The 11,516-nt window shown below is 35.9% G+C and overlaps 1 long non-coding RNA gene across 1 annotated transcript; it reads left to right on the forward strand.

Moving 5' to 3' along the window:
- The first annotated feature begins 7,541 nt into the window (after positions 1–7,541).
- Positions 7,542–8,862, forward strand: LOC146733748 (uncharacterized). Its single transcript, XR_014926702.1, has 2 exons — positions 7,542–7,851; positions 8,539–8,862. It is a non-coding gene; the product is annotated as an uncharacterized LOC146733748 (long non-coding RNA).
- The last annotated feature ends 2,654 nt before the right edge of the window (positions 8,863–11,516 follow it).

The raw sequence follows: 11,516 nt of genomic DNA on the forward strand, positions 1-11,516 counted from the left end.
ACTGCATCCCTCCCGCTAGCTCTGGGTATACGTCTAGGCTGTTCACTCTCTTTCCAACTCTATGTACTGTGTATCTAGCTTTGGAAAAGGGAGGTCAAAATGTTGTTCATCTATTTAGCAAAATTAAAGCTATACGCACTAAATACGTTCACAAATATCTATATTCAGAATACAGACATCCTTGCTTCAAGTTCACGGATTATTACTTCAGCCAAGTAAGTAAACTCAAATACTTAGTACACATCAGTTATTGTTAACCAGCATTGATATTTCATCCTTACATGGACCTGCTTTTTATTCTGATCTGTTGAAGTGTTGGAATTCTTTGGATATACGCATTAAGGTCAACACAGACAATGTTTCTGACGTTCTTTCAGGACCTATTTTTAAAAATCCTCTAGTTTTACATCCACTTAAAAATGAACCGTATGTGCTCAAACACTTTGTTGATGCTGGTATCACCAAAGTAGGTGATTTGATCGACGTACCATGAAAAGAGTGGCTTCCGTCGCCGGTTTTGTTTATGAAAGTTGGAATGCAGTGATTGTCGGAGAGAATCTTTAATCTCAGTTTAAAAATTGTGCGCGAGTCTATCCCTGCGTCGTGGAAAGACTGCATTCAAACATACTGTAAAATTGAATCTAGTAACCTGCCCCAACAACTAAACACAACATTGATCTATGTAACTTAATTATGTCTCTGTATAAGATGGGAAATGGGGATTTCTACAATTATGATTTCTTTACTCCCTGCTCAACATCATACTGATAAAATTGATACTGTATGGCGCGACATTTTGAGTGTTCCAAACGAGTTAAAGCCAATTTAAATTTAAAAGGATTTTACTCCCCACCATTATGCAAACTAGAAGGCGATCTTCAATGGAGAATTCTCCATGGTGCCTATACTACTGGCACGTATCTCTGGTACTGGACTGAGTCTCGCACAATACGATAAATGCCTCGTTTGCGGCGATGACCATTCATTGTGTCACATTTTATGAATGTCCCAATATCAATGCTTTGCTGACTCGCATCAGGACCATTGCTGGTCGTCTCACATTCCCTGATTGTCATTCAGCAATGGTGGTTTATGTTACCACCTCCTAAGTCACATGCCTTTATTTCTAAACAAGCATATCAACTGTTCATTTACATTGTTGCCACGGCAAAGATGTCAATTCATCCCAGTCGCAGAAATAAGCGTCAATACATGGGCACTACTGATCCACTGGAAATGTTTAAACATCGTACTTAGAGATTGAGTACTGCCGTTTAAGTAATCGGTTACATGCGTTTGATAACATTTGGGCTGTTATGGGTACACTGTGCAATCGAGATGGAGAGGCACTCAATATCTGTATATAATCTGGTTACGAACTTTACGGTGAATCTGTCACCGAGCATCAAGTACGCTACGTAGGGTGGTACATCTTATGGTAATCTTATGATCCCATTTACTTTTAATAAAAGACCTTATAACAACGCGTTTCCTTGTAGTCAGTTATTTACCCGTAGTGTGGTCTACGTAGATTTTTAAACATTGTAGTGTTTTATTTCTGCTTAGGGATTGGTAGGGGAGAGTCTGGCCTACCTAACGTTCTTGTTTTTGTCTGACTGTGATTGACAAATCACTGCTACTATCATTATGTATGTAATTGAAAAAAAACACAATTTCTACAATAAGTATGACAATTTTTTTTAATTGGAAAAAAATATAAATCAGTGACATAATTCGTGATTCAATCATTTTACTTCATCGGTACGTTCTATTTTCTCTTAAATTAATCATTTGTCTTTTCCATTGCCAGTGAGACCCACGACAGAAATACGAAGTTCATTGAGATCACATTCTGCTATCTAGAGAATATAAATTAGCTAGATAAATAAATTAAAAAAAAAAAACTAGTAAACATTTGTGAGTGAGTCACTAAAAAAATCTTACCATCGCAAATACTTCAACTTTCTCAATATATTTCTGAATAACTTCTTTGTTTGATTGACACACGTGTTTACTACAAAATTCGATGATATCATCCAGTTTCAATCGACGCTCCTCGTCGCACTTCTCTCTGTCTTCCGCATTGATATGTCATTACATTTTGATTTTCTTTTATCTTGTCTACGTATTTCTTCGGTAATCCAATATGTGATATAAAGTACACGAAATCTTCGTGACTTTTACAGCCGTATTCGTTAAACAGTTCGAGGGCTTCTTCAGACGTCATCGATGCGGGCAGCTTGCTTAGATCAGCGTTAAATTGTTTAGCTGTATATTCAAGTTTGCCGATGATTTCCAAATCTTCACTTTGTACAGTTAACGCTTCGCTAAGAACGAAGATCAGCGTGGATGAGAAAATTTCGACGGATTCAATGCTATACGAGGTCATAGGTAATTTACGGACAATCTCGTAGACTTGCGTCATATCTCCATCCCTCTTACGAATTGCGTCGGCAATCGCTCTCCAGAGGGGTTCAAAAAACCCAGCGGTTTCCAAGGCAGCGATACTATTAGCTATTCCACACATTTTTCCAGGTGTTGTGCGTTGTTCGATTATTAAATTAAGCATATGTATCATTAGTCATATGAGTTTGCTTGAAATCTACCAAATTCTTTTCCGACGCTATATTGGTGAATTTATCCATTACGTCGTTGACCCGTTGAATTCGAAAAGGGCGGGGGAACGCGTACATTACCACTTTATTACAATCGCCGAGACCTTTAATTTGGTGCAGCGAAATATGCTAAGAGACCATGCGAAAGCAAATTAAAATTACCCCTTTGCTGAGATGTGCAACCGCTTTCGTTTGCAGTATTCATAGAATGTTTACTTACGCCTCTCGTAACTGCGTATTTAATATCTTGGAGACATCTCGATAGGAGTTCTCGGATATCCTGAAAGTATTTTACCCAGGTATTTTCCACTCTCTACGTCGTTAAAAACGCAACACGTTACCAATGGAACTCCTGCTCCTTACGTATCCGCCACGCCTGTCACGTGATAACCGGAAGTCAAAATCAAAATTGAACATCCGGTACCAGTTATCACCTTAGTCATGTGCGTCTTACGGTTACACACATTATGAACAGGTCGTGGTTTAATTTCATAATGTGGTAGACGAGAACCAACCACGTTGCGTCTTGCCTAGTAGACTTGATCATTTCGACCGAATCGTATGTGCCTGAATAAATATTTTCGTATTTTTCAGTTTCCACAATAAGTTGTCGTCTTGGGTGAAGGAAAAATAGCAGCTTTCAGATATACGCTTTTCTTTTTTGCCTCTAATGATAAAGTCGGTGAGAAACTTACCGGGCTCTTTCGTAAGACATGTCCAGGTGAAATTCTTTTCTACTCATGACTGCGAGCAGTTCCCTCCCGTTCTTATCTCTCGTGAATGTGTGGCCATTATATCCGACGATACGGCGACGAGTATGTTTTGATGAGCTGTCGCAATAGTGTTGTCTTGGTTACCAACATTTATTGAATCTTTTCCGTACTGAAGAAACGTCTCGGCTTCTGCGTACGATGCCACTAATTCTCTGATTTGGTGGTGATTGAGATCTGTAAGTGTGCTCACCTCTCCAGTTCCACTGAAATTGGCCCATGTACGTTTCTCGCACGGTAACAAACTGTCTCGATCTCTCTCACCGGGGTTTGAGACCATACATTGGCAATGTCAAGTCATCGTACTGTTCGTTGCTGTTGACGCCAGTCTTCCCAGCTCGATCTAAATGAGACTTGACATCAATGGGCGAGTGTAGTTTCTTAATATCCAACAAAGGTAGCGTTCTCTTAGCAATTTGTGAATGCGGCCAAAGCCACGATAATTTGCCGCTGTTCGGCGACCTATACCGACCTTGGATATATCTGCGCATGCGCCAGGATTTATCGGAAGCTACCTGCGATCTATATTCCCTTTGTTGCCAATTGTGTATCCCCACTACATTTCTATGGCCATAGGATTGAAATCGTGCTTTCTTTCTTATTTTAATTTTCTACCGTGAACCAATGTTAACAGATTAATAAAGTAAATCATTGAAGCTCAGACAATGGTTGTCTGAGAGTGAAGTAAAAATATTACCGGGGGTATTTTTTTTTCAAAAAGGCCAACATCATCGTTATTCTTCTGGGTTTTTTTAATTTAATTAGATGAAACCTTTCCACTCAGCTCTTGGCCATAGAAACTGTTTGCTAGTGGTATTTTTTTCATATTAGAACTGATTAAAACTGTCCTTTTTCCTGATTATCCGACAACTTACATATACCTATGCGAGTTACAAAATGTGAGTTGTTTCGCTTCTTCCATATTTGAAGCATAGATGAATGAAAAGCCAAAATGTAATTTATTGCAAGTTTATTTTGACCATTCACTTTTTCAAACTACGCAAACAGATGAACTTTTAATAGTTAAATGTGGTAGAGCCTATATGTAATTTCAACTGTTTGTAAGGATTATGCGTTTTACATCTTTTGGCTATATTCCATAATATAGGCAAAAATGTAATGTTCATCACTGCTCACTTCAGCATGACCTGCATCTTCCGTCTCCACTTTATCATTTCCACGTATAGCGTCCAGTTTAATTTATTTATTTTTTTCACTTTCACATTTTTTTTATTGTTAGAACGTTGAAGTTGTCCACTGTGAATTCACAGTTTATGACATCAAACAACATTTTTTCTATTTCATCTGAATTTGTGACATCTTGATCGGGAAAATATGACTGCAATACTATTTGTGATGCCGCTAGCTTCTGTAATTTTCCTGCTTACGTTTTGATTATGTCTGCTTTCATAACTGGTTTTACATTGGTTGTTTTGGTTCGCATTCTGCAGTTGTGCATTTAACAGAAGATGCCTCCATGTTGAAGTCGTGCAGCTGTTTGCGGCATATGCAAAGTATTTGCACGAGACCTTGACATAGTGGACAGAACCTATTATAATGGTGGATGCATCTGGGTCATCTGTAATATCTACAGTATGCTCAAATTGAATGTGTTGCTCAATTATAGTCTGTGGTATTGTTAATGATATGTATGAACGAACAATGATTTCGTTAAATTTGTATGTATTGTTTAATGATATCTCGGTAATCTTATCACCCCATACTGCAGTTTTAATTTGCGCAGTCTCTTCAGCTATCGCAAATAACTGTTTTGCCATCATTTGTCCAAAGGACAGCATATGGTCTTCCACATCTCCTATCTAAGTACTTTAGCAAATGTAGTCACCTGTATTAGGAAATATAAGGAGTTTAATAGAAACAGGCATTGTCAAATATGCTTTGTAAAAATCGGTGGCATTACATAACTAATGGTGAGTATGTAATGCAATTACTTGTTAGTTTGCAGAATCAGTTTTGTTCATTTTGCACACACCTGATTTAGTGTCCTTGCTAGACTGAGAACTCAACTTTAGGAATTTATTTATTTTTGAGTACAAGTTCGACTACGTCCACACCTTTCAACGTAATTAGACAGTTTCAATTGTGAGCAATTGACTGTAGTGAATGCGATGTGAACAAGTAAATTAGATTGAACCAAAGTTATTTATTACATAATCAATTTTGAACGACGATAGAACTTTGTAACCACTATACCTCACTTCTTTATTATCCTTATTGGCAATGCAAAAATAGCTGCCAGTTGGCCTTAAAATCTCTTAATTCTGAAAGAAAGCTCCGGGCATGTTCGAGTACCAAAACAGACACTATTGCGTCCGAAATAGATGTCTGTGGACCACTTTTTGCTTGGATTATGAAGTAACATATTGTGCTTATGTACGCCAATATAATGTAAAGTTTGAGAAATGATTTTAGATACTGAGAGGAAGTGATGGAGGGATTGATGGACAGACAGGATTTTTTTCAGCTTCATGTCTGAATGAGCTATATGATCATAGAATTATCACGTCTACCAATTACCCAAGGAACAAACATACCAAATGTGATAACAATCCACACGAGTAATTTGATATTCCAAACTAATTGACTTTTGTGTGCTTTGCACACTAATGAGGTGATCACGATGACGAAGATTACAATTATTTACAAGAACTTACTTTTTGTCCATTAGCCACCTTGTTCTATATATTCTTTATTTTTTTTGTTTTGACAGCTTGATCTGCAGGGTGTGTAACGAAGTTGAACTTCAGTTTTTTGACAATTGTCAGGCGTGAATAGTCGGTGAATTTTAAGTCATTTTATTATGTGTCTTTGCGTGATGGTACACACTCATTTTTTGCAACTTAACTGAGTTTCTGAAATGAAAAAAATACAGTGATTAGACGCTTGAATGTTCTTACTGTTACTGTGTTTCATAAAATATTAAAAGTGGGGATGAAACCTTATGTTTGATCTTAAAGACCCAATTCATTTGCCGGCCAGTGTTTATTGGTGATGTGGCTATGCTAATAAGTGCTGTTATTCACTTTCATAGCCTTTGTTTACAGAAACTCGTCGTTTATTTACAAGCAAATAACACTACGTCTTGCTTCCATAGAACACTTACCTGAGCTAAATGGTCATTCCGTTATGACGAAATTAATAACTGAGCTAATATGGAATATATTTATTGAAAATAAATGCTGTGGTGTCAGCTTTTGTTGATAGTGTAATGAAAAAAACCCACGTATGAATTAATGTATTCAAGCCCATCAAATATACACGAGTGTTGCAGTTGGTGGATAAGTAATCGCAATAAGTCGCGTTTTGGTCCGCCTGCAGTGTCTACAGCTCTTATAAGATTCCCTTATCGCACCATACCAGAAATCAGCTCTGTTAAATTAACTGCTAATGTCATCAGATTCATCATAATTTATCTGTTCTTCTAATTGTTCTAACACTGATACCAATGTGACACTTTCATCTTCTGTAGATATTTGTCTAGAAAAGGAAAGTTGAGAGAATCTGTAAAACGAATACAGTTGCATTAATACTGACAGTAAACATTAAAAGCTAATTATAGGTTTCAGTTTGCTTAGGATTATATTTATGATTATTAATGAGGTAACTTAACTTTTCCCTCCCTCGCCAATGTGTATCACGTCTTTTTGTAAATGTGGATAAAATATAACGAATCAAAGAAAACATACAGGCAAAATCATTGAAATATTTTAACCATAGCCTTTTTAAATACATCTGTATATCTATAACACGGTGTATAATAAATATATAAAATATGAACATAATCAGTCAAAGAATGTCAGAGTCTCTAGAATAGCGTTCATTAAAACAAAATGACCGCCAGTCAGCCATTTTAAATTCGATATGAAAAACAAAATGACGTGCAACAGTGTCCAATGTACTTACCAAGTTTGAACAAAAGCCATCCATAAATGATCGAGATCCGGTTCCGGAATGCCAGACATGCTTGATCAAATTGTGATTCAGTGTTTGATCTAGGCTGCGCCATTGTGCAATTTGCGCAAACAAATCAAAGTTTACGCGTTACTCATAAAACTGTGCGCCAGTTTGGGCGCAACATTTTTGTCCTGCCAATTTAATGAAAGAATTACGTAGTTGCGTTGTTTTTACCGAAAAGTGGTTGATTGAACTGAATGCCTTTTAACTCACTTCGTGGCGACATCTTTTGCGACAATAATGTCGCAATTTTCACCACGTGACCACTTCAAGTGGACCGTGTGCAAATAAGCAGCATGGCGAATAAAAGGTAGCGGTCGATGAATGAGTTCATTCTCGGGGAATCAGTTCGTGCTACGAACGAAAAGGATACCCCCAGAAACAGTTTCTGAGTCTTCTGAAGGTTTAACGGGCCGGATAAATATTGGATAACAGATACAACGGTAACGAGCAGTGATACTCGTTCCGATGTCAATCGGCGGCACCCACAGGTACGTAAACACAATCATAACAATGTTACGCTATTCATTGTTTTCAATGCTAATGTTATTTTAATAAATTACCCTTTTACTTTACAAATTATGACCAGAAAAAGAACCTACTATACCATGTATTATCAAATCAAAACAAAATTGCGAAGTGTTTTGTAGGTCAACATTACATTACACGTGAAACCAAAATATAAGGCTATTTGTTTGTATGCACCCACTGCGTTTCAGAATGCTTTGGTAGGCTATCAGAATTTATTTTATGGCGTGTTTTCTAAATATAATTCAAGAACTCTGGCTGGGTGATGGGTGATTATTTTTCTGATGTGTGCGTCCTTATAAAAAAAAAAAGCAAAGGTCTTAAAAACTGCCAAAAAAACCTGCAAACTGTTTTTTAAATATTTTCATTGATCTATGCAAATTGATTTGATTTTCAATGAGAAACTTTGAGTTCCTTGTTTTGTTTAAACTCACTGTATTTTAAAAAATCCCCAGCATTATTGAGAGAAATAAAAAAAAACATATCACTATCATGTAGAATCATGTCCAAACAATCTGACTTATTTAATTTCATTACTAGCAAATGTGGAAGTTATGTGCACATAGGCACCATAGTGAATAACTTAGACATAACACCACTAGTCAAAAAATTGCTTTATCTTGACTTTTCCAACTTTCTTTTTCCTGCAGAAAAAATTATCCCCAAATTGTGTTAAAATGATGTAGCACCCACTGTCACACTGGAACCCATCCATGACCACCTGTGAAGAATTGATGTAATGTAATTATGTATAACAGTGAAAAACTGTCAAGACTAAGTAAAAAAAAACAGTGAATTGGTATCCAAGAAACTGATTTGATTTCCATACCCAAAAAGTGAAATTATAAGTATTCCATTGTTAAATGGTGAATATTATTATTTTCTCATGCATTTTGTTGCAACATTTGTTTTTGGAGTGTCTTTTCCCAGTTGTGTTTTGTTGCAATTTATGATAAATAAAAAAAAAACTGAAATACTCGCTTACATGTGGTCTCTTCTAGCACTGGAAGAGTAATTATGCTGCAGCTTCCCAGTAGGTAGATGTAAGTGGTCATGAAGAAGGTATGAGTAAAGGGCACTGTTCAGTACTATAACACATTTTTATAGGACAAGTGAGTGTTCGATATAATGTTGTATAATAAAAATACAAATATCATTTTTTATGCATTCAGGCTTATATAAATGCTGGGAAAACTGCTTCAGACCTGCCACTAGATTGCTGTATTTCACTTAAGCAAATCCAAAATGCTCCAGACAATCCTGATAACCAGTAAACTGGTTGCATTGTTCCAAATGAACACTTTGATGTTATGAGCACGCCATGGCTATGTCATGCTGCAGTAAGCCAACTTCTGGGCCCCCAGTAATTTGTCATGGCCCTTGTTCTGACACAAGAGGGGCCCCAATTAAAGAATTCCTAGATCAATCATTGCATAATAAAAAGAAAGTATCAAATCCATCAGTCTAGACATTTTGAAGGTAACAAGAATACCAATAATTCACTAAAGTGAAAAAAATCAATACTAAATGAAATAATCTGATAGAGTAAGAGATCAAATCCATCCACCTACATAAAAATCATTAATTAAAAATAATTAGGCTTGTGGTTTTCAAAACAATGTGAAATATTTTTTTTACCAAAAAATGTAAAAAGTTTACATGGATGCCAACAATGAACAATGTAATATGACTGCAGAGCTAAGTATAGGTTCGATCACGGTCTGAGAGGCCCCTCTTGGTGTTATAAATACATTGTTGCAATGAAAATCCGTTGTTTTCCTGCGTTTTTTTCAGTCGAAATCTAAGTGAATTCGTGGTGAAATAGAGCCACACTTTATCGCGTCTCTGATTGGTCGAAGGCTGCTGGCCATGTGCTAATACATATACAATGCTACCTGTAATTTCCAATGTCAACACATGTATATGCAGATGGCAGTATCGTCCAATAAGCTTTTAGATGCGATTTCTGAACAGCAGGTACTTCATTACAGGTATTTATGTTTTCGCTAGAAAGGAAACAAGACCATATCATCTGTAGTAACTCACATGACCAGTTTCAATTTGTTTGTATTATCCTAATCAACCATATGATAATGATAAGTCACATAATATTGAACCATTTCCATGCAAAAACGCAGATATTTCATGAACATTACATGAACAGTTGATTTGGATAGAACAAATATTTTCTCATTCATGTGAAACACCTGACCAGTACACAAAAATGCCAAAAAAATGAGGTAGAGATTTCAAACTCATGTGTGCAATAATTTTTTTGCATTAACAGGTTAATTTCATCACAATGCACCAAAAAATACTGAAGAAATTATATCTAATAGTACCAAAGTCAAAGTGTAAGGACACATATAAAAACAGATGCATGGTGACACATGTGTATGTGAATGAAATGCATGGCAATGTTTGGTTGTGTAAACAGAAATATATAAGGCTGAAATTATATTCAAAAAGACATGCTCAAAACTAGTTTGCAAATGAGGATATTTATCACACTAGTTGTATACTTTTATCTTACAAACATGTTCTCCAATTTGAATCTCGAAGAGCTGGGAGAATAGGAGAATCAAACCTATTAATTTTGATTTTGGCGACTTGATGATTTTGAACATTATCAACAGGTGTTTGTTGTAGGCATGTTAGAGGGTCTACAAAAAGAATGAATACCAATATATCAAACCATCCACGTTAAAACTAATTCTATGACTGCACAAAACAATACCTTGATAGTGTTTTAAAGAACGATAAGTTACAACACGACAAAGTTTTTCCTATTCACACATACCTATATGGTATCGTCCATTCCAGGTGTATTGAAAGTAATATCATCATCATCTATGTTTATTCTTCTGCGTTTCTGTTTGCAAAAAATACATGGTAACAATGTTATGGTTATAAATGTTTACTTCAGCCAAAAATAAAGTGATACACATACAGAACTTTCAAGCAAGTAATGTCGTTTGACAAAATGTATGTTGAGTAACGCTTCGCATGAAAAAAGATTTTTAAAATTCTCCAACAAACAGCATGTGAATTTAGAACTCATTAGGCACTGAAAAGTGTTTGCCTTCGAAAACTGTATAAGTAACTACTTTTTCATGGGTCAGTTGTGAAAAAGACTGCAAATAAAGATCACAAAATCATACGGATACACACACATGCACAATATTTTAACTGACACATATCTTGGGCATTAATATCGCACAAATAAAAATGCAATTTTGAATATAAAGTTTTCTTATGTTCTTTGTAAACTTTTAATTTAAATTAAATCTGCTTTGAAATTTGTAGTACTAAACTGTTCTAATTTCCAAATTGGCAAAAGATTAAAATGCCTAATTATTGTTGGTGATGAACTGAAACATGAATATGCAGATGAGTTACAGTGGCTCATTATATTTCCTCGAGACTAGCATTTGCTTAAAAACACACAGCCAGTCTTTTAAATCTATATGAGGCTGGTTTGAAAGAAATTGCCAAAGTAACTTTTAAGGCTGAGAGGCTATTGGCATCACTTTTACAGTGTCATAATTTTAGACGATGCAACAAATTTATTTGAGTGCATTGTATCTTGTTCATCCAGCAAATTAAGGCAGTGTGATGGAATACTAAC

This window comes from Saccoglossus kowalevskii, chromosome 16 (genome assembly GCF_978046115.1).
Source record: "Saccoglossus kowalevskii chromosome 16, keSacKowa6.1, whole genome shotgun sequence".
In the NCBI taxonomy this organism is placed as follows: Eukaryota; Metazoa; Hemichordata; class Enteropneusta; family Harrimaniidae; genus Saccoglossus; species Saccoglossus kowalevskii.